Source organism: Triturus cristatus, chromosome 8 (assembly GCF_964204655.1).
Source record: "Triturus cristatus chromosome 8, aTriCri1.1, whole genome shotgun sequence".
Lineage (NCBI taxonomy): Eukaryota > Metazoa > Chordata > Amphibia > Caudata > Salamandridae > Triturus > Triturus cristatus.
The window spans coordinates 175,316,470-175,340,567 of record NC_140591.1 but is presented as its reverse complement, the minus strand read 5'-3'; the positions used below and the strand labels follow the sequence as shown (position 1 = coordinate 175,340,567).

Here is a 24,098-nt window from a genome sequence, read left to right as displayed (position 1 = left end):
GATAAGACAGGGGAGAATCGGCGGCTCTTATCCTTCTGGATTTAAGTGCCGCGTTCGACACTGTTTTAAAAGAAACAGTGGTCCTTGGAAAGAGAGAAAATACACTTAGGATAAATATAGTGCAGAATCGAAACTATATTGTATTTTGGGATGTCCAGCCGGACAACCCTATTTATTTCTTGAATGAAAAAATAACAATTACAATGACATACTAATGGTGGGACACAATCCTGTATCCTTTGGGGAAAAAAAGGGAGAGACAATACATGTAAAACAATTACATACAAAGGGGCATTTTCAGGCAAGACGTAATGAGCTTTGTTACAGATCCAATGTAAAAGCTTTTTGAGTAACAACAATTGCACTCTTTTAACACACTGGCTTAATGTGCAAGTTGTTAACTTGGGTCGACGACGTTTCGATCCTGTCTAAAATACTAGGATCATCATCAGGACAAGAATAATTGGCTGGCCTGAGCATAAGAAATTGCCATGGGGATCTCAGCAACTGGTCGCGGGAGCAGGGCCAGGTGGCCGGCTGAATGAGACAGGGCTCAAACGGGAGCAAGGTCAGGTGTAGCTGACCTGTGTGGTGACAGGTCGGGAGTTCCTGACCGAGGGTAGAGAGACCAAGGGTTCGGAAAAAGGCACACTGGTAGTGCCGAACAGCTAAGCCAAGACACGGAACCAAAGCCGTAATGGGTAATCCAGTCGAGGTAAGGAGGCGAGGCAACCGGGCTGTAAATGGCCGGGAGTTCCGGTCCGAGGGTAGGGGAATCCACCGATTGATTGTGGCAGGGTGACAATGCACTCAGAGCTGCCTGGGACCTCCGGAGAAGAGATATGGAGTGACACTGTGTCGCATTCCATCCTATTGAACGCCCTCAGGTCTGCAGGGGTAGCGGGTTCAGCCTTGGCCTGGTTGGCCTCCTTTATACAGAATCGCTCCTTTCAGATCTTTTCACAAACTGCCTCATCTTCTATCCGCCCATCTGCATATGGAGTTCCCCAGGGGTCCTCACTTAGCCCTCTGCTTTTCAATATCTATATACGTCCTTTGGCGGATATTGTGGAGACCTCTGGCTTAGCTCTTTACTCATATGCAGATGATACCCAGATTATATTTTCACTATCAGCGGGAGAGAAAAGTTCTCCCTCCTCGCTTCAGCTTGGTCTGGGTAAGGTGGCGGAGTGGATGCAGACTAATCTTCTAAAACTAAATGGTGAGAAAACGGAGGTGCTGATACTAGGTAATAACAAACACCTTTGGGGCCCCCAACATTGGCCTACTACAATGGGTCCTCTTCCCCAGCCAGTGAAGCAGGTGCGGAACCTCGGCTTTATTATGGACGATCTACTCTTGATGCGGCAACAGGTGGTCAGTGTTGCAGCTACCTGTTTTACCATTTTGAGATGGTTACGGAAGATCCTCTGGATGCTCCCGGACTCCACCAAGCGCACAGTAGTTCAGGCCTTAATTGCATCTCACCTAGACTACGGGAATGTACTATACTTGGGGGGCAGCCAGGAGATTCTGCGGAAACTGCAGTTAGTCCAGAATTCAGCTGCCCGCCTTCTGTGTAATATTCCCAGGAGGACCTGCGTCTCTCCTTTTCTTCAAGATCTACACTGGCTGCGTATAGAAAATTGCATCAAATACAAGACACTGTGCATAATGTTTAAAATTAAACATCAGACGGCCCCTGCGTACCTGCAATCTCTCATTCGTCCTTACGTTCCTGTCCATTCTCTCAGATCCTCTTCTCAGGGCAACTTTCATATCCCCCGTTTTAGGCTGTCCAGAATGGGCGGCCGCTCATTCTCGTGCATGGCACCTAAACTTTTGAATTCACTACCTCTGTCATTAAAACTGGAACCTTGCTTCCATAACTTCCGAAAGAACTTGAAGACCTGGCTCTTTCCTCGCCAATAAATCTTAACCACAGTGATCCCTTTTTCGCCATGTCATCGGCGGCGCCGGGAGACCCCATTGTGGGTAGCTGCGCGCCTTAGAAATTAATATAATAATAATAATAATAATAATAAGAGAGTAATCTGCTGCCTACATGGATGAATTCAAGTTAGAACTGGACATTTTCTGGTGGACCATATTGCAGAGTTGTCGGAAGCCTCCTGCAATTGCGAAAAGTGGACTGCAATGTGAAGATATGGCCATGAAGATTTGCACATTTTTCTTTAACTGCATGAAGGAACATATCAACATTTATTTTACCTTTTTTCCAATTCAATTGGACAACATTGAAAACCTTTCTCACAGCTTTCCTATGAGTGTTCATAATACCTGTTGATTCCTGTGTTTGAATTTAGTCATTTAGGTTACATTATATTTTTGGCTTCTTAACAAGCACAGGTTGGGGTTGGATGTTTTAGATAATTTAAGTTTTTTTTTAATGGAGTTTTATATTGCGCGAACTTGACCCGTTATCGGGTATCAGAGCGCTTTACATAGCACCAGTTGTGTTACATGAGGACACATTCATCATTTTTGTTAGGCACGGGGAGATTAAGTGATTTGCCCTGAATCACAGGATGTTCAGCGTCATTGTCGAGACTCGAACCCGGTTCCCCAGATTCGAGGTCGACTGCCCTAGCCGTTAGGGCAACTCCTCTACCCAAATTATTAACAGTATTATTGACCTTGCTAGCTCATATCGCATGGATTGTTCTGTTTGAGCCATACTATCAAAGGTGAGTCAAAAAGTGCATACAGAAAAAAGTTAACCTTTTTAAGACTGAGGGCCTCATTATGATGTTGGGCGGACGTTGCGGTTTAGAACCGCTTCACCTTGCGTCGCTGAGTTCCGACCGCAGGATCAGGATATGGGCGGTTGCACACATCCATTTTTCAATGGAAGCTTGTGCAGCATGCAGAAAAGGCCTGCAGTACAAGCTTCCATTGAAAAATGGATGTTTGTAAACATCCCTGCACCGTGTGGCAGGCACCATTAGGTGCCTGCCACACGGTGCAGGGATGTTTGTGGTGCCCCCCAGATCCCATAGCAGTGGGCCAGGGGAAATGGGGGCCATGCAAGGTGCCCCCAAAGTCACTTTCCGACAGCCTTTCCATGTCAGAAAGGCTGACTTGGAAAGTCTGTCGTAAACCAACATCGTAATCCCAAAGGCGGAGTTGAGGCTGGCTCTGCCATTATTCAAGGGATTACAATTCCACTCCTCTTCTGGCAGGTTCTATGATAAGAAGAGTCAGAGTCAGAAGAGGATTGGAATCCCCCTGCGGATTTCCCGCTGACTGCAGTCATCATAATATAGAGGTCTGAGGGAAACCCTGGATGTCAGGTAGAAAGCCTCGGACAGACCGTGAGATGGCTTTCGATATGAAATCCAAATCTGGCCCAGAATGTCAGTTCCTTTTGAGATCTCAGTCACTTCTCCAATTAATACTTTGGATAAACTTCCTGTAGCTAACACTTCAATTCCCAACAAGCTTACCATCCAGAGTGGCATTCTCTGTTACAATTGCAAATATAGTGCATAGCTTAGCATTTTCTTCATCACAATTGGCCATACTGTGCACCATCATGGGTTGACTAATAGGATGGACGTGAGAGCCAGGAGAGAGGACCCGATGACGAGATATAAGTAAAGGCAAGTAAGGATTTTGTATGATGTTATCTTTTTGCTGCTGCTTTCCTTTGCAGCACATGCAATACATGAGCCACAAGAGGGTGGGTGCAAGTGGCAAGTGAAAGAAGGATGGTGAGGGGAAGCAGAATGATGGCACACATATCGCAGACAGGTAATTTAAAAATAACAGCTGTAATAATAATTAGAGTTTAGTCATACTATATTCTGCTATAACATTGTTTATCAAGACTTGTAAGAATATTTTTTTTTTTTTTTTTTTTGAAACCGTTTATTACAAGACTCAAAAAATTATACAAATATGGGCCTACAACCTTCCGGCCGGCCGCTAGCAATAAAAGGAGCATACGATATACATTTATAAAACACATGGTGCTGCGGCCGAGCATTTACAGGAGGTAACATCGTTGCGCGCCACAATATCCAGACCCCATTATACGGTTCCATTTTAAATTTAAAGAACAACAAACACAAACAAACCCACAAGGCAATCCTCAATCGGAATAGCAACACGTGCTCCCCTAGAGGGGGGATTCTAGCCATCCATAGGAATCTCAGGAGGGGGGGGAGAGATCAGAACTAGGGTTGGGGACACCTAATGCCCAGGTACCGGGGGGATGAGTTGGCTAAGGGGACGGGGACGGCGACGGATCGGGCAATAACGGTGGAGCACAGATTCCCCCGCGGTAGGCGTTCCAGGGGCCCCACACTTTCACCCATGTCGCAGGCTTACCTCTCGCCACATATACCACCTTTTCCCGAAACATGCACCAATCCATATGTTCCTTCCAGGCCAAGACAGTCGGGGGCCTCTGGGATCCCCACAGCTGGGCAATATCACGCTTGGCAATCATATACCCCAGAGTCACCCACCACGTCTGCGGCACCGAATAATCGGTAGGCTCCCACACATTCAACAGGCATCTCCTCGCTTCGGGCAACAGCGCCACATGCGTGACCACTCGCAGCACCTCATGCACACCTCGCCAGAACCCCTCCACTTCCGGGCACTCCCACAGGATATGCAGAAAAGTCCCCAGCGCACCACACCCACGCTTACACAAACCGTCCTCAGCATAGCCCATACGCAGGAGCTTTGGCCCCGTCATGTAGACCCTGTGGAGTATCTTGAGCTGGACGAAACGAAGGCGAGCCGGTATGGCCACCTCTTTCGGGGAGGCCACCGCGGAGATCCAGTCCTCGTCGTCCAGCTCCAGCCCATCGGCTACCCAAGCCTCACGAAGGGCAGTCAGCAAGTCTGAGCGATCGTTGATCAGTTTTTTGTAGATCAGTGAGATCGTGCTGTCAGGGACGTGTCCATCCAGCACTCTATCCTCCAGGGGGGAGCACTCCGGGATGGAGGCAACGTCCGGAAAGACGGAGCCCAGCGCATGCCGGACCTGCAAGTACCGAAAGTACTCGCTGCCCTGCAACTGAAATTCCGTCTGCAGCATCTCGAACGTTTTAAATCCTCCCCTCGTCCAGAGATCCCCCACTTTGCTGATGCCTATTAAATCCCACTTCTCAAAGCCCTTCGAGGTCCACAAGGAGCCCAACCGCTCAGATGCGTATAGTGGTGACGCCCGGGTCAAACGGTCCTTCCACCCCATTGCAGCATTGGCCGCGTGCCACACTCGCACCATGACACGCGTGGGGCCCGTTAGGCGAGCGTCGGGCGCGCTAGAGTAGAGCGCTCGATTATAGTCACCACCTGGAAGTAGCATCCTATCCATTTCAAACGCCGGGTTTAAGGCTGGCCCATATAGGCCCTGATTAATTGCAGCTAGCTGGGAGGCCCAATAATACCGTTTAATATCCGGGAGGGCAATCCCCCCATCATACCAGGGGAGCGTCAGCTTAGCCAGGGCAATACGTGGCCTCCCGTCCCAGAACAGGCGGCGCTGCAAACTCTCCACTTCGCGGAAGTAGCGCGCTGGGACGAGGTCCATCGTGTTCTGCAACGCGTATAGGAAACGCGGCAACAACATCATTTTAAACAATGCCGCCCGGCCGAGCGGCGAAAGCGGCAAACGCCGCCAGCGCGACATCCTCTTTCAGACGCTGGAGGGGGAGAAGCAAGTTCCGATCATACCGAGCCTCCGGGTCCAGAGTAATGAAGACACCCAGGTACCTAAATCCCTGCGGGGCGACCTGGATCGGACAGCCCCGCGGGAGGATAGGAGCCTCCCCAGAGAGAACATACACACACGATTTAGCCCAGTTGATGACCAGACCGGAGTTACGACCGAATGAATGCAGAACATCAACCAGTACTATGAGTGATTTACGTGGGGAAGCTAGGTACAAGAGGATGTCATCGGCGTATAGGGATACGCGGTCCTCATACTCGGGGGTCCAGCGGAGACCACGGATGGAAGGCTCCCACCGCAGCCACTCCACCAGGGGCTCCAAGGCAAGTGCAAAGAGGAGCGGCGATAAGGGGCAGCCCTGTCGAGTGCCCCGGCCCAGCTCAAACGGAGCCGATACTCTTCCGTTCACCACCACCTGCGCCAATGGGCCCGAATATAGCAATTTGACCCAACTGATGAACCCTGGGCCAAATCCAAACTTCGCAAGCATCGCCCAGATATATGGCCATTCAAGCGTGTCAAACGCCATGGTGGCGTCTAAGGACGCCAAAATGGCCGACTCCCGTATGAACGGGGCACGTGCGAGCACACCGTGCAAACGCCGCAGATTAAGGGCTGTGTTGCGATGAGGAATAAAGCCAGACTGGTCCTGATGAACCAAATCGCCCACCACGCCGACCAGCCGATTGGCCAGTACCTTAGCGAGAATCTTGGGCTCCGAATTCAGCAGCGAAATGGGCCGATAGGATGTAACCCGGTCCCGAGGTCTCCCCTCCTTGTGGATGACCACGATTGTAGCCAGACGCTGGTCCGGCGGGAGGGAGCCCACCGAGTGTGCCGCCAGGAACATAGCCCGGAGGTGGGGTGCCAGCGTATCCTGTCGTAACTTGTACAACTCGATAGGGAGACCATTCGGACCCATGGCCTTACCGGAAGCGACCGAGCGTATGGCGAGGGCGATCTCGTCGGAGGTGGGAGCGGCGTCCAACGACACCCTGTCCTCCCCGGAAAGGGACGGCAGCGCAATATCACTGAGCAGGGCAAGGGAATCCTCTTCCGAGCAGGGAGACACCGGGGAATACACCCCATGGAAATAATCCGCGAAGCAGGAGACAATTTCTTCTGGCTCAGTTACACACACACCATCCGTTTTCTCAATCAGCGGGACCACACGATTCGCTCTCTCTTTTTTGTCCAACCACGCTATAAGTTTACCAGCCTTATCACCCACATCATACAGACGCCCCTGTTGCTCTCTACTGAGGCCCCTGGCCGCCTCAGTGACGAGGGCCCTGTAGGCCGCCTGCTTGAGTTGGAGGACATGTAATGCAGCATCCGTCACCCCACCTTCTAAATTCCCCTCCAACTCGGCTATTTCAGCCTCCATCCGGGTCACCTCCTCCCGCTCGCGCCTCGGGGCATGGGAAATAAGGGATAGGGCCTCCCCTCGGAGTACTGTCTTGAAGGCCTCCCATAGCGGTATGGCCGAAGGCACAGACCCCACATTCTCATCAAAATATCGCTGAAGGGATTTAATCAATGCAGCGCGAATGGAGGGGTCGCGCAGGTACCAAGGATTGATTGGGACCACCCTACCTCACCCCTCGGAAAGACATCAAAGTGCAGTAGGAGCGGGGAGTGGTCCGAAATACCCCGTGGCAAATGGCGTACCTCTCCCACCCTCCCAACATAGGCCGCCGGGACAAGGACATAACCTAGTCGTGAGAGACTACCATGGGCTCCCGAGTGGAAAGTATACTGCAGCTGCGCGGGGTGTTTTAAACACCAGCAGTCCACTAATCCAAATGTGTCCAAGAGGCCGGGTAGCCACGCCTGTGCCCGGGGGAGGTCCCTAGGGGGGTGACGATCCAAAGATCCAGATACCACCGCATTAAAATCCCCCCCCACAACTAAAAGCCCCCCCGGAAGGCCAAGGAGAAGGCGCCCAAGGTCCGCAAAGGTGGTCGACTGCAGCCCCGGTGGGGTGTATACTGACACAAAGATAACCACTTTGCCCTCCAGTCTTCCCACCAAGACCGTATAACGTCCCCTATCATCGTGGAACACCTCATCAATCTCCAACGGGAGCGAGTTCTTCACCATGATGCCCACACCCCGTGAGCCGGACGTAAAGCCCGAATGAGCCACTAGGCGATAACCACGCCGATTCATGGCGCAGAAGGAGTTACCAATGAGGTGTGTCTCCTGCAGAAAGACTACATCGGGCGAGATTCGCTTCAGAAACTGCAGGACCACACCCCGTTTGATCCTGTCCCCCAGTCCATTCACATTCCAGGACAACAAAGTTAGTTCCCTACCCCCCATCATATACAAAAGCCATCATTCGTACCCCGGAGAGCACTTTAGAACCAACACAATAATACGTTTGCCTTGTGATAAAAACGAACAACACCCCATCCCCACCCACCCACCCCAACAGAACTCCCCCCTCCCTGCACCCCTGCATGAGCCCAAACAGCCCCCCCAACGTGCAGTGTGCCTGTCGCCCCATATGTAGTTAGACTAACTAAACCCCCTAGAGGAGGAGGGAGAACCCCCAATAGACCCAACACAACCTCCATAGGAGGGGAACTTACAAAAAACTGACGCAGAATCAAAAGTGGCATCATTTTCGTCCAGAGTGAGGCCCAATATTAGACCCTCAGTCCTGATCCAGCGTGCCGTCTCCCCCCGCCGCCCCCCCCCCGCCCCCCCGATCACGATCCCCGGGCAGAGTATCCAGCCAGTCCCCGGCCGCCTCGGGACGATCAAAGAAATGCGTGCGACCATCCACCTCCACACGCAGCTTGGCCGGGAAAAGCATGGCATATTTGAGGTTTAGGTCCCGAAGACGGCGTTTGACGCCTAGGAAGCTCAGTCTCTGCTTCTGGACCGCTGGGGTGAAATCAGGATAGAAATTAACCTCCATATTGTCAAGCTTGACCGGTCCATGCAGTCTGGAGGTTTGCAGGATAGCGTCTCTATCCCGAAAATTGAAAATCCGGGCGATGAGAGGTCTCGGAGGGGCTCCGACATTCGGCCTTCCCCCGGGAACCCTGTGAGCCCTCTCCACAGCGAAGAATTTGCTCAGCCCCCGTGGCTGGAGATGGGTAGCAATCAGGTCCTCCACAAAGAGATCCGCCGCCGCCTCCTCGCGTCCCTCGGGCACCCCGATAATGCGGATGTTGTTCCTCCGTGCCCGACTCTCGGAGTCCTCCAGGCGTCGATCCATTAGCGCAGTCGCCCGACTAAGCCGGCGCACCTCTGTTTGCAAGGCCGCCACATCTGCCGTTAGGCCCGATGCGGTGTGGGCCAAAGACTCTACTCGGTCATTGGTTTTGGAAAGATCGGCCCTCACCAGGCCAACATCCACGAGGACCGAGTTAATCTTCTGCGCCAGTGTATCAAACCGCTGGCCCACCGAGGCCTTCATCTCGGCAATGGCGCCCATAACATCTCGCAGAGTCAAATCTGCGGGCAGGTCTGGGGCATCAGGAGGGCTCTCAGGGGACTTGCGCGGTCCATCGGGCGATCCCTTCTGGAGGGTATAGCGGTCCATACTGTTGGCCTGATGGACGGCGCCGCGCCGGGTCGATTTGGTCTTTGCCCGGTCTCCATCTTGTTTCGTGGCCATGGCCACCAGTCTCCCAGTCGCACCAGCCACGTCGTGTAGGGCAGGAAAGCAGACACAAGCTCCGGGGGGGCCCCCTCAGGGCAGCGGGGTGGATCACAGCCTGCAGGCAGGCAGGGTCTCCCAGCAAGGCCACACCACACCAACACCAAGGGCTCCGCGACCCAACCTCGCAGAGACGACAAGGTGGTGCGAAAGCGAAAGCGAAAGTGCGGGGCACGCGAGTCGCCAGGCCCTGCCTGCCGCTGTTGTTCACTTTGTCACTGGATCACCCCACAGCGCAAATCCGGGGTCCGGCGAGGGGAAGGCCGCACACTTCAATCGGTGCTCACTCCGGTGTCCGAGGTCCGATTCGGAAGCGGGAAACGGGTGCCACCTCAGCTCAGGTTCACCAACATAGTCCCCTCATCCAGGGCAGGATAATGTCAGGATAATCGTAGGAGGTTGCGGAGGTCCTCGGGAGCCTCGCACCTACGCGGCCATCTTGGTTGCGCGCTAGGCTGTAAGAATATTTTTAAATACTTCTCTGAACCTTAGAAGGGAAAATGAGAATTAGTAATAGACACTGAGTCTTCCATATCTAAGTTGGTACTTTCCTTGCTTGCTTAAGAATGGAAAGTAACTGGGTGGGATTCCACCAATAGAAAACACTTTGCAAATAGATAGCAAGACTATTACAAATGTATGCTGTTTGACCTGGATAATTTTGCAAGAAGTGCATCATTAGACATTGCTGCTTGAAATCACAAGGAGCAACTTTGCATGACCTGTAACCCTGGTGACGTAACGTGAAGGGACATCACTGAACTAAAGTGTAAGGTTAATAAAATAAAAAAGTAATTATGAGGAAAGTGGTTTATTATATGGTGTGCTTGTGTGACCTCACTGTGTAATAAAGGCGCAATTCCATATTAGGTCCAATCGATCTTACCTAGTCAAAGGAACTAGTGTACAGCATTAAGAAGTGCTAAAAAAGTTGAATTAGAAGAACACACAGCACAATAAAAACCCAACATCACTTTATAAAAATAGGTTTCAGAGATATGAATTTTTAAAGAAACAATAAATCACAGCTTTTCACTTAGCACGATAAATGATTATAATTCACCATCATTCGTGGTTTAGGGTTAGCCACAACAAGTAACTTGAAAACATCTATAAGGGCACGCTTATGGGACCAAGTCAGAAAGCCAGTCACAGGGACCAATGAGGTCCAGTTGACCATTGAACAGTTACCTCACAAGAAAAGGAATCTTTAGTCAGAAACAATGGAGTGGTCCTGATGCAAGGGATGCAGGATTCTGGGTTTAAGGATGCTAAAGATTCTCAAGAATGCTGAGGATGATGAGCTGATGTAAGAGATCTTCTTGTGGCCACCCCTTGATCCATGAACAAGGTAGGGCAACTTTGGGCTCGGGTTGATGTCCCTTGAAGTCGAGCGCAAACCTAGTTGTCACTGTTCTACTGGTCTCTGGTTACATTGAAACCAGAGGTTCCCTTTAACTTGCAGTAACTTTCGTGCTGGTCTACCAAACAGCACTCCGACAACTCTCCTACTTCCTGCAGCTTTGGGGGGAACTTTTAAGTTTTGGGTCTCCAGCAGTGATCAGGTTTCTAGGCGCTAGGCTCTCAGAGGTGCAGGCTTCTCCGTTTTTACGGTTTTGTGGCTGTAACAGGGAGTAAGCCAACTGACTCTTGGAGTCATCTTCTTCGTCTAAGGGTCACGGACGACTTTTCTCGAGCTGGGCTCCACAGACACATTCCTTTCTTTGCTAGCCCGAGATGCAGAAGGTGCATTCCATTCTTTGGTGCAGCCCTCTTATGTGTGACTACCATTTGCCCTTAAAGCTTGCCCTTTTAGCTCATACCAAATTAGCCATCCCGCCAGAAGGAGGTCACACATCGACTCTCGGCATATCCTTTGTGTTTCTTCCTGAGAGTCGTTCACACCTCTGTCCAGGAGGGCAAAAGTCTGTCTCGAGGACAAAAGCTTGTGTGCAGCCATGAGCGGCTACTAGAAACTTAGACCAACAAACTGATAGCTTTCTAAAGTTGCCATTCGTGCAAAAGTTAGATTTAATTTGACCTGAATACGACATACCTTGAAGTACCATATTTAGTTGTCCCGTTCAGAGGTTAACACTGCTGAGTTAGTTGTCAGTGTGTAACTCCATACTCGCCAATGGGGCCTTTCCACAGTAAAAACAACAGGGCAGGGTTTTTACTATCAGTTCTTGTAAAATGTATAAAACACATGCCCTTCTTTTTAATATAATGCACCCTGCCTTTAGGGCTCAGTAGTCTTGCTTTAGGGGTGACTTAGAAGTATTAAAAAGGAAGGTCTTGACTTTGCCATTGATTTGAATGGCAAAGTCGAATTAGCAGTTTAGAAACTGCTACATCAGCCGGCAATGGCAGTCTGGGAGGCCTGCTTTTCTTTTTCACACTCGTCGTGGCACAATAGTGCTGCAGTCCTCAAGGGACGCTTAATTTACAGGCCCTAGATACCCCCGGTACCATATACTAGGGATTATAGTAAGTTGACCTATGTCATTTGAGTTTAAACAAATTAAACATACACTTTTAAGGGTCAGAGCACATGCAGTAAGGCCCGATCAGCAGGGCCTTACTGCATCACCAGTGCACCACAGAGGCATTACACCCTTACCTAATAGTCAAAAATTTGAGGCAAAAAGTGAGGGTGAACCTGCAAAAAAACCTCCTAACAGCCACCTTAGGCCAAGGGAAGCCAGCATATAACCTGGCAAAGTCACTGTGCATTAGCTTTACCCTTACAAGCCTGTATAGTCACTTATGCCTATTTACATTCCTCACATGCCCAGTTTCAGTCTCAAATGTTCACAGTCAACTACGATATGCCTAGAACAATCATCACATACCTAACTCAACAAGCATTTCCAAAGATTCAGCATTGTGTTCCCAGACTCCACCATCATATGCTCAGCCTCAATCATCATATGGCCAGACCCAACTGTCATGCACGCAAGCTTAATAGGCCTAGGCACAATCATCATTTGCCTTATGGCTGTACCCACCCTGCATAGGACTCTGCATCATGGGTCACTACATCAAAACAACTGCATCAAGGGACACCAGTGCTTAATTTGTGCCATTGTTTGCCGGCGCTTTTTATGCAAAGTTCTTCGGTGGGTCATTTAACTATTTAACGTATCTGAAAAAAATGATAAAAACACAGGCTTAAAACTGCAGTTTAAAGTGACATGTGGGTTGTGTCAGCTGCAGTGGACCCGTGTGTAATACCTTCAGCCCTGTCACTTAGTTTTTTGTTTACAAATTAAGCACTATGGGACACTATATTGTACAACGAAGAAAAAGGTAAATCAGTTAAGGGTAGGGGTTACTTATTTAAAAAATATTGTAAATTAAAAAAAAATTAAACTGTTCTAAAGAAACCTGGGGCTCTGGCTGGGGGCCTTCCTTTGGAATAGGCACAATGAGACGTGGTCCTGTTCTCACTGCATCACAGAAATTAAATGACACCTCACCGATGAGGCCTAAGTAGGCCACAACCATTCTTGGGTTGCTAATTTTCCCATTTGGACTGGGTCTGGCTTAGCAATAAGTGCAGGACTGTTTCTATTGAAGCTGGACCAAGACTTACCTGCATGTGGCTCGTCTCTGTCTAGTATGCATAATAATGGACAAAAAATAATGTACTGGATTTCAGCTGAGCACTTACCTGTGGCTGAGATTACTTCAAACATTTCATCCATCGCAGATGCTCTAGGCGCAGTGAGTATGCCCAGACCAGGGTCCTGTGTTCATTGTATCAGTGACCTCAAGCTGACCCTGGCTGAAAGGCCAAAGTCCAAAGCTGCTCTGGGTTGCTTGTTTTCCAGGCTGGAGGGGATGTGGTCAGGCGGTTCAGGCTGGAGTGAGACCAAAACTCATTTACATATAGATGGTCTCTGTCTAGAGTGGTATAGTGGACAAAACAATTTTGGACTAGAATGCAGCCTCCAGTAATAAACCAGTGGCTGAGAATAATACAAGAAGCATTCCAGCCATCCCTTTTTTTTTTTACTTTGAGGTCATCTCATGTTTTACTGCAAAATAAAAACGAGACAATTTTGGGTTGTGCTGATCTTCCACATCTGGGACCTTCTTTCTTCCTGTGTTAATGCGCGAGTTCTCTTACCCTTCACTTTTTGAATGCGAGAAGAACACGTGGGGGGCGCTGCAGTGTGGGGCGGGCGCCCTGGGGCCTGACTGAGAGCGATGTTTATGAATCACAGCTCTTGAAAGAGCACCGAAAGTGCTGTCCCCTCAAGATGTTCCCTGCTGATAGGACGCTCTCTGCGCATTGTTTCGAGGCGCGCGGGGCTCCGCGTCCCAGTGGTCCGTCCACCCTTCTGGTGAGCGCCGATGACAGCTCCGTTGAGGGAAGAGGAAGTCGTGCCGGAAACGAGATTAATATTGTCGCGAGTGCGGAGCCCCGATAACCCATCTGGGCCCAGAACTGCTTCCACGGGAGAGCAATTAACCTTCACCTGACAAGCTGCGTCCAACTGTTGCAAACAACCTTAAAGGGGCAGCGCCCATTTTCAGTCCACGTAGACTAAACACTCTGATTTGAGTTCCAGGCGAGGAGTATGCAAGCTCTTTTGCAGATGTTAGGTAACGAGATGACGAATTAATGCCAGTTAAAGGGGTCGCTGCAGAATAAACCTCACTGTGATATAGTGACGCTGCTAGGGTCGCCTCCTGTCCAAGAAAAAATACCGAACATTTGCTGTTGTTTTAAGAGTCTACCAAGGCCCGGACATGATACTAAATATGAGTTTAAGCAAACTCGTGTGTGTTCATTTGTAACATTACTTTTCTCCCTTGGTTTACTTTAATTATTAGTCAGGGATCGTTAACGCAGCTCTGGAACACATTTCAAAAGTGTTTTGTGTTTATATTTGCTGTTTGAAGTATGTACAGCTAAGGGCTAAAAATACCAGCAGTAGGTGAATTTGCTTTTTTGTGCCAGTAGAAAAGCAGTCAAGTAAGTGGCAACCCTAGACTTTGCACGGAAGAGTGTTTTTGTACATCTCTGTTTTTCTTTCTTCCTAAATAGAACCTTTGCAGTTGAATTTCCTTAGCATCACATAGTGAGGGGAGAAAGGAAATATACTACGGGAGTACTTGAGGTACACTTTCACCCCGAGTCCAAAGAGGGCACAGTTTTTTATATTTGTATTAATTGCATGCCAGTAGTCACCTTGTATTCCCCTTGTATTCCTATTAGTTGTGTTGGAGCCAAATAACAAAGGCCTATAAGTGAGTGTAAAGGAGTGCCACAGGAGTACTACTTTAAGTACTCCCGAATGTTTTTGTGAATAGACCCCAGTGTCTCTAAGGAATCAAATGTGAACTGAGTGATAGGAGAAAGTGACTCCCTGCTCATCAGTAGGGGTGGCTCAATCAATCAATGAATCCTCGTGCCTGTTTCAGCTTTGCACTCGAAAATCTGCCTTTAATATTTTCGTAGGTGAACCACATCCAAGCCCAGAGTTGTAGCAATCAATAGTGCAGCATGTGCAGTGACACCAGGAGGCACACTGCACCCAATTATGACTCATTTCCCTACCAAACAACGAGAAAGGGAGCGCATTTCCTATTCTTGTCTTAGTGCCCGTGGCACCCTTGCTCTGCACTGCCCAAGCCACTTTTTCACCACCAGGTTCCACTAGAGCAAAATACCATCTATGTCCCCACCTGCAGGGGGCGCAGATTATATGTATCAGCACAGCATGAGTCTTCGCTTCCGGGGGTGGAAGGTGGAAATATTTCACTTAGCCTATGGCAGAAACAATCCTTAGTCCAGCTATAACTTAGCAGGACAGAATATGTTAGTACATAAAAATTCGGGCATTGGTCAAATGGAGTAGATTTGTATTTTTGTTCCAGCTCATTATTTCATAGAAGTGGGTTAAATGAGACGAACGCAAAGCGATCTTCTGAATGTTTGTGAATTGCCAAAGGGTGTGAGATTTTGGGTCAGACCCTAATTTGCACTGCATGTCCTTGATCACTCCCATTGACAGCCCACTTTTTTCAGCTAACTCCTAGCAGACACCACTCGTTTAGGCGGGGAGCAGCAGGATTTATATTTCCTCAAACAGGAGGTTTCCTGGCGGCATCATTTATACCAAGGCGGTGGCATATGCTATTGTCTAAATTAGTACAGTGTGAGGTTTACAAGTACCATGGCTGGTTCTTGCCCTTGCCACTGGCTGATGTCAGCAAGCATGCCTGCGCTGCCTAGCATCAAAATGTGACACTACAGCTTTCTGGCAAGGCAGCCATGTTTCAAGAGCGGAGCTGAAACAAAGGGCAACAGAGAGGTACTGCCACCTGTCGGCTGGTGGTGAGGACCGCTTCCTTCCCCCTTTTTCCCCTGACTCCACTGAGGTATAAATCTTCTTCCTGAGTTGGAACTGGGCTTTTGGTAGGAAGGATGAAGGTGTGGCAGAGGCTGCCTACTGCCACTGATGGTACCGGACACGCCAGCAGTCTGGCTCATGACCAGACTGATGCAACACCCGGACAGTAGATATTTGAAAGCCACAGCATTGGAAGGCAGAGTCCCCAGTGTTTCAATTTGGCCCAAGACCCAAACTAAGAGCCAAGTCGCGGAACACTTCACAATTAAACATGCAACAGAGCCATCGCAAAGCGTGAACAATATACAAAGAATCCAGCAGTTAATCAAGGACACAGGAACATTTCTTTATCATGTTACATTCAAACATTGTAGGCCACTAGAACTAAGCTCCACTGCCTTTCCAATCCATCGCTAGGCAATGCAAAGGCAGTATAATTTTACAACAAATAAACAAGCATTGGACTGTGCAATACTCCATTTTGGAACTCCATGCTCCCATTGTTACTCAATGCAAGCCGCAAGGCAGAGAGGTAGGGAAGCGACTTGAGGCTAGCTCACAAGGACATGTGTCCAAGCTTTGCATCAGCATGAGTTTTACCAAAACCCTAATTAGAGAGCGGCTGCACTGATCCTGCGCTTTAAAGGGGGCATACAGTGTAGATGGAAAACAATTTCTCTTCTTCCAGTCCTGCATCTCTAACACTCAGGAGTAATAGGCATTCTAGAATATTGTTGTGATCTGAGCTAGGCTTTTGAGCTGCATTATGACCTCGTTAACGCGATGGACCATTTAATGTACAAAAGTTTGAATGTGAGCGCTTTGCAAAATAGGATGGAGAGATAGGTGTTGTTTGTCCCTAGTGAGCCACTATCCCTCCTGTGCAGCTGCACAATTTGATATTCATGAGGCAGTGCATTTCCACCTGAGTGTGCAGAACGACTTTGCCCTGTGCTGGGTTAGTCCATCCGGAGTATGGGAGAGGGCGGGCTACATACACATTCCTTTTAATGTATATGGCTGCTTGGTCCTTATCGAACACCAATTATATCATGAGGGCGTTCTGAGAGAGGATTTGTTTATAAGGAACATATTTTTTTAAATTACTAAATAAAAATACACTTCCTTCCAAATATTTCAATACTTTTTTATTATCATTTGTTTCAAAAGCTTTCTTATTGAGCAAAGTCTTTATATTTTCTTAACACTAATGTCAACAAACGTGGTGAATTCTGAAGTAAAGATCTTTTGAATTTAAAGGTTAAACCTCTTTGGCATTGGCATTGATAAAAGGAGTAGTAAGACGTGTTTAATTACAAACCAAAATATTGTCATCTTAAAAACAACTATCAGAACTTAAAAAAAAAGAATGTTTCACCTCATTTTCACTTTTTTCATTTGTTTGCACCATTTTCATTACAACACAGCACAGACGTCGTCTCAGACGTCACTAACATGTTGCAAGAAGGCCCGCTCCCTCTTGGCACCTGAGCACATTCGGATATTCTGAAGACACAGTGGTCGATTCTTCCACATAGCATAGTTCCTGAAGAAATGTTTATGTCTGATAAAGACACAACAATGAGGGGTGGGGCGTCCTCTTAGCCCCTACCAGTCGCACAGCTGTGTGCGCCATCATAGCGATCCAATAGTTAATCCGTTTTAATCAATATTAATCACTCTGATCCTTGTAAACCTGCGCTTTGAACATCCTTTCAAGTTGCGCTTATTTGTCAAGCCACACACGGAATAATTTGCCATTTCCCAAGTTTCTTATGTTCCAACCGTGCCCATCCAGACCTTATGAAAGAACATGACCAATGCAAAGATTCCTCCAAGGCAGTGTTTTATTAAATTAAACCCAATGCATTTCGGGCAATCAGGTGCCCTTCATCAGGGGTCACTGTGAATAACAATAAAAACAACAATATTCAACATTGCCATTTAAAAAAACGACAATAATCAACATTACCATTTTAAAAAAACATTTCTAAATTTGACTTTAAACTAACGTGTACAAATGCGTTTCTCCAAATGCCAACTTGCAATACATCCCTCTTTTGTTTCCCCACTCTGCCTCCCTCAGTCAGTACTAATATACATCCATCGTTCATCTTACAAGCCTATATAATGATGGATGGCGGGAAAGCGTTCGTAATGAGCCTATCAGGGAGCTTTAAGAAAAGACGCACGTGGTTAAATAAGGGAGGGTTGCAGAGTAAACAATTGGTTTGGAACGGAGAGGAGACCGGATGGTTTTAAAACGCTCATAGGAGGTACGGGAGGAGAAGGGTTGTTTATTATAACTGAAGGGTAAACGTGGGGTTAAAGACCGAGTTATGGTGGGAGAAATGGTTGAAGAATTGTAGCAGTGACAAGAGGAAAAGTCAGGGAAACCTGAAAAAGATCGGTCTAAGGAGACAGGAGTGTTTGCTTGTAGAAAACCGACAGTAGAATGAGACAAGTGTTATGATTAAGAGAGTAGGGGAGAGAACTCGGTTTGGTGCATGTAGGGTGATGGAAGTAGGATAAGGAGGAGGGTGTAGGTCATTGGGGGGGAGAGCTGTGAGTGTGAATTGAGTGTTATTTGGAGCCAACATGGGAAAGTCGATTGTTGAACAGGTTTTGAGTAACTACGGCGCAAAGACTGGGGAATGTATCAATCATTATATAGGCTTGTAAGATGAACGATGGATGTATATTAGTACTGACTGAGGGAGGCAGAGTGGTGAAACAAAAGAGGGATGTATTGCAATTTGGCATTTGGAGAAACGCATTTGTACACGTTAGTTTAAAGTAAAATTTAGAAATGTTTTTTTTAAATGGTAATGTTGATTATTGTTGTTTTTATTGTTATTCACAGTGACCCCTGATGAAGGGCACCTGATTGCCCGAAATGCATTGGGTTTAATTTAATAAAACACTGCCTTGGAGGAATCTTTGCATTGGTCATGTTCTTTCATGAGGTCTGGATGGACACGGTTGGAACATAAGAAACTTGGGAAATGGCAAATTATTCCGTGTGTGGCTTGACAAATAAGCGCAACTTGAAAGGATGTTCAAAGAGCAGGTTTACAAGGATCAGAGTGATTAATATTGATTAAAACGGATTAACTATTGGATCGCCATGATGGCGCACACAGCTGTGCGACTGGTAGGGGCTAAGAGGACGCCCCACCCCTCATTGTTGTGTCTTTATCAGACATAAACATTTCTTCAGGAACTATGCTATGTGGAAGAATCGACCAAGCTGTCAAGCTAGTGTCTCCACATTGCTTCATGAGACTCTGCGAGCCAGGCCATCTTTAGATGTTGCCCCTGGTTGCCCTGTGTACTCCTGACCTTGGCCTGCACTTGGCCACACTAGACGTAGCGGATGCACACGTCAGTGTGTACACATTTGTGTGGACATCCCTTTGTGAGTAGTCAATGCAAATGTTCTGGCCACGTCCACTGGCTTGCTCACTTACTCCTCAATTTTCATTTTTTCACTGTGAATTGTGCATTGTTTTGGATTAGATCTAAAAACACAAGCATTGGCAAAGCCAATACATCTGAGTTTTTAAGTGCGAACACATTCAGAGTTATGAAATTTGAGCAAGACACAATGGCCCTCATTATGAGCGGCCTGATAAATGATTTGATACTTATAGCACCTGAAAAAATCTGATTCCGCTGAGGTGAAATTCATCAGGTGTGATAAAGTCTCCTCTATTATAACTTTTTGGGGGAATAATATGTGGATTTGGTGTTCACTGCTCCAAAATCCATATGTTCTGGTAAATATCAGGCATTTTTCACTGAATGAATATTAGCAGGTTTGACCGCCCGATATTTATCCCTAAACCCATAAATGCAATATGTGCGGTAACAGGAGTTTACGACAGACATCACAATTAACCAGGTTGTTTGTAATGAGAGCCGAAGGAGGGAGCAAGCAGCAGTGGACATAAAGGGCTACAGTTGTAAAATAACCACGTATGCAGTCCAATGGAAGTTCTTGGGTGAAGTTGGAAGTAGACAGTCAAACAGGCAATTGCATAAGGTGAGAGGTGAAGACTCCACTGCGAAGATTGACAAAGTGTTATGCAGTGTTATGCCAATGGCCGAGTTAGACTGATCGAAGAAAGCAAATGGTTGAAAGGGGTGGATACAAAGCTGTAGCATATATATATATCGTATGTGCAATGTCATAGTATAGATCTATAAGGATGAAAAACAGGTGGCAAAAGACACCTCTCATCTAGGTGGCAACTCATTTGACCTATATCCATGAGACTTTTCCGAAGGCATGGCAAAATGTCCACAATTATATCCATAGCTGTTACCAAAGGCGATTTAAAACCCAGCGTGATGATGTCAGAAATATCTAGTATTATCATGCCATTACTCCATAACACAAAAACATGTGGTATGATATAGTGTATTATGGCATAAACAAATGTAAATGAACATAGTGCGGTAGGCTACAATTCCCATTGTAGATGATCTCACCCAACCATGGCTAGGGCAACCTACGGAGAAGGGGTGGGGGTTGTCATGGATAATGTCTTCAGGGCAGGTGAAAGAGAAAGATGGGGGTAATTTATTTGTGATTGAGGGATAAATCTAACATATCTCCGTCATGGCAGGTGTAGGAACGGGAACTAAACACCATAAAAGGTTTCCATAGTATCTTGTAGTTTGTAAATACGTGTTTCATCAGTATTATGGATTCACATAGCCAGTCTTCATACTGTGGCCGTTAGGGCAAGGGCCGCAAACTCGGCATGCAAGTCTTTGCCCCGGAGATGGCATTTGTCAGTAGGAGACAGTCGTGAGTCCATAGTGGGGATATATTAACTGTGTCATGTAAAGGAATTAGATTTGTCATCATCATTATTGTCACATGTGTCGTTTCTTTGAGGGCAGTGCCAATTTGGAACCAGAAGGCAGAGATTTGCGGGCAGTCGAAAATGACATGGCTTATGTCACAGCCGGCTGGATCAGATCTCTTGCAGTTTGAATGATGTAGGAGATCTGACTTGTGGAGGTTTAGTTGTCCTGGAGCAGGTGTAAAATTTAAGAAATACAGAAAGAACTTCATGCAGGACTCCCATACCCCTCTATCTAGCTGCTCGACAAGGGCTTCTCAGTTGGCTTCCGCTTATTCTGTATAGACTAACCTCTACACATTTCTCCGTAATTGTACTTGGAGGGGCTTAGCATGCACCTGCTTGATCCTCACATTGTAAAACCCTGAGGTCACTTTCTTACAGAGCCCCCAATGTTTCGAATACTGGAGATTGTGCAAGTCTGGAATGACCTCATATTTAGGTCAGACAATTCTTCAACTTGACAGTATCTCTATTTTTGACTTGATGGAAGGGAGAATTCCTCCTGTAATGTCACAAAGGTTTCAATTCGCCTTGTCGCTGCATCATTTAATCTAGGACAAGGAGTCCAACCCTTTGCCACTCTGCCCACTGAACTAGTTTACCTCAATACAGATGCTAGTGTTCCAGAGTGGTGCACGAATATGCAGTCTAGCATTGATTTGTAGGCGTTTATGCACTTGTATCTAGGTGCAGACGTAGCTAGCATTAGAGCGTTAGGTGTCACTGAGGAGGGGTTTTTGTGTTGATAGATCCTACGCTAGTAGGCATGAGTGAGATGCCGTTCAATAAGGACCCAGAGCGGGGGGGTGGGGGTCACTCGATCTCGACCTCATGTAGACCAACTGAGACAGGAGTAACACCGTGCAGTAGTATTCATCACATGGTAATCCAAGACCCCGTCTGCAATGTGTTAACAATTTAGAGGCTTTCAATCCAGTTCTAGAGCCGCCTCTATAAAATCTCTGGTACCTGTCTCTATAGATCTTATTAAGGTAGTATTAATCAATAATTGCAGCAAGCCCAGGAAGTATGTAAAATGGGAGACTATAACCATTTTAACAGCCTGTACGCGTCACCGCAGAGACGGGTGCACATGCAACCATGCAACCATTAACCATATTCCAACTGTGTGCGGTTAATGAGCGGGTCAAGATTATGGGGGATTATGCGTTCAAAACCTCTGTTAATATATATTTTCTGAGATATTTCAGACGTTTGCATTTCCTTTGAAATGGATAAACTTCTATGGGAGCTCTAATACACCCAGAAAGCTGTCCCAGGGGAAAGGATTCAGGCGTAGTGCTGGAAATGCCATGTCACATCTTCCAAGGGGTCCTATTTCTTCTCTGCGGATTTTTACACAGGATGGAATTTCACATAGGGTTGGAACTCACTGTGTACTTTTTATATTCTCTGCCACAAAAACAGTTTTCCCCTTGGAGAAACCCCTTCCCCTCCGCCAACGCCGGTACCCCTCCAGAACCTGGATACCGACACAGGGACTCCGACTACAATTGGTCTTGGTGTTATATATATATATATAATACAACAAGTAACAATACAACTGCAACAAGCCAGAACTATTGGCTTTGTCAATGGTTGTTAGTGGCCTAAGACAAATAAACAACAACTATGGCTTTGCTGTATAGAACACTGAAAAGGCTTCAGTTTTGAAATGGTGACACTGAATGAACCATTACGGGTCTCTTTGAAGTTACCTTAGGTATTGAAGGGTGGCACTGCTGCAGAGTTGAGATTTTTTTATTCACCTAGAGGGTGAGGGCAGAAATGCAGAGCCGATAGGGACCCGTCTCAGCATCTGCTTTTTAGAACAGCCGGTGCTGAGCATCAGCAGGACCCGGCCCACTTACAGCCCTGGCCGTGGGTGTAAATACATCTGGGAGCATATTTTCCATTTGTGAATCAGTCCCATTGGAGTGCATGCGTGCTGTTGTTGATGTTGCCCAGGGGGTAAGTCCTGCTCTCTATTGGTAAATTTGCACTACTTATGGCCTCATTGACAACAGAGATTTATGGGCACCTATGCGTAAGATAAGTGAACAAAACCCTCACACTGCGCCACACAAATGTAAATCCGGATTTACTCAGTCAGGCTTGGTGGAATTTTATGTTTTCAAAATCCTTTAACAAAGATAGAATATCTGCTATACTTGTATCGTCTCCATATATCTTAAGCTAGTAGAAAGGGCAGAAATACTCACAATTCTCATAGATTGCAGCTAGTGTCCCACCAAATCAGACTGGGAAATGAAAGCAGCCCTGGCAAAATACTCAAACCAGTCCTAGTTAGTCTCTCAATCTCTCTGCCTATCTCTCGCTCTCTACAATTACTCCGCGGCACCCTCACCCCTGACGCCTGACTCCACCACCCCGGAAATGGCTGATGGAATGAAGGGCTAATCCAGCTCTGTTTCCATCCTTTCAATGCATGCAGTTGTACTCCTGTTGTAAAATGGTGTTAGTGCGTAGATTGGGTGAGAATATTCCATCTCCAAAGCTAATGGTACAGAGGAGGACTTTCATCGCATACAGAGAAAAGAAAGAACTGCAATTGCATCAATGTTATGTGCGCACAGTTTTTACCTGGTGATATACCCTACAATAGTAGTGATACCTGAAGTCGCTGATTGGTTACTTTCTCCAGGAGTTCTCATGGGATTCTTCATGAGTGTGAGCTTCTCAGATGTCCTTGTGCATCGGGTCCTCAAAGAAGAACAGCATGTTTTTTTTGCAGCGGAGCCGGGCACTTGTGTTAAATTTAAGGACAGCGGTCTGGAGGACAATGGCTTATGTAGATCTTGTGAAAGAATGTGCAGTGTTTTGTTCTTAATACAAACAGGAATTGCATCAGGGAAACTGTTGTTTCAACACACTGAAGAAAAGGTCCAAGAGCTGCTAAGAAGGCGTGTAACGGATTGTGAGGCGGATTTCTTAACCCAGGCTGTCAGTCGAAGCCAGAGTTCATCCTTATCGCGACAACACACTGACAGACCTGTGCCAATCAAAGCACAGTAATACACGTTGCATGATTATAGACTCACTAACAAAGTTTTGGGGAAACTTTCAGCAGTCAGCATCATTGTTTGTAATAATCAGTGTCACTTAGTTTTAAAAATTAATCATGATACTACCAGACCCTGTATAGCCCAGAACTGGCGGAGAATGGGGGCAGCGAGAGGTGATGCTTCGCTAATCTTGACCCCAAAGCAGAAGATAGAGCCCTTCTAGAGGGGGAAATCACCAGGGGCGAAATCTCCTAAACCATATCTACTTCCAATCTCCCATAGAACAAGGTGCAGGGTGAAGATGGTTTTCCTAGGGAGTTTCACAGATGGACCAGGCCAGATATGAGGTACCTACTATATGAGGTATTCAAGGGTGCAGTGCAGTCTGGTACCCTTCTCTAATAGGGCCTTAATCGCAGTTTTGCAAAAATGGGGAACGAT

General features: G+C 47.2%; 1 protein-coding gene across 5 annotated transcripts in view; it reads right to left on the bottom strand.

Annotated features, from left to right (window-relative positions):
• ERG (ETS transcription factor ERG) overlaps positions 1-24,098 on the bottom strand; it is a 684,573-nt gene that overhangs the window by 134,684 nt on the left and 525,791 nt on the right. Inside the window, exon 1 of one of the 5 annotated variants that reach the window (XM_085621260.1) lies at positions 23,267-23,401. The exons of 3 other annotated variants lie outside the window; for them this stretch is intronic. The gene's annotated coding sequence lies outside the window, so the exon portion shown is untranslated. Of the gene's footprint in view, positions 1-13,062; positions 13,197-23,266; positions 23,402-24,098 lie in introns of those variants that run through there. One more of the 5 variants, XM_085621259.1, reaches the window with a different exon arrangement.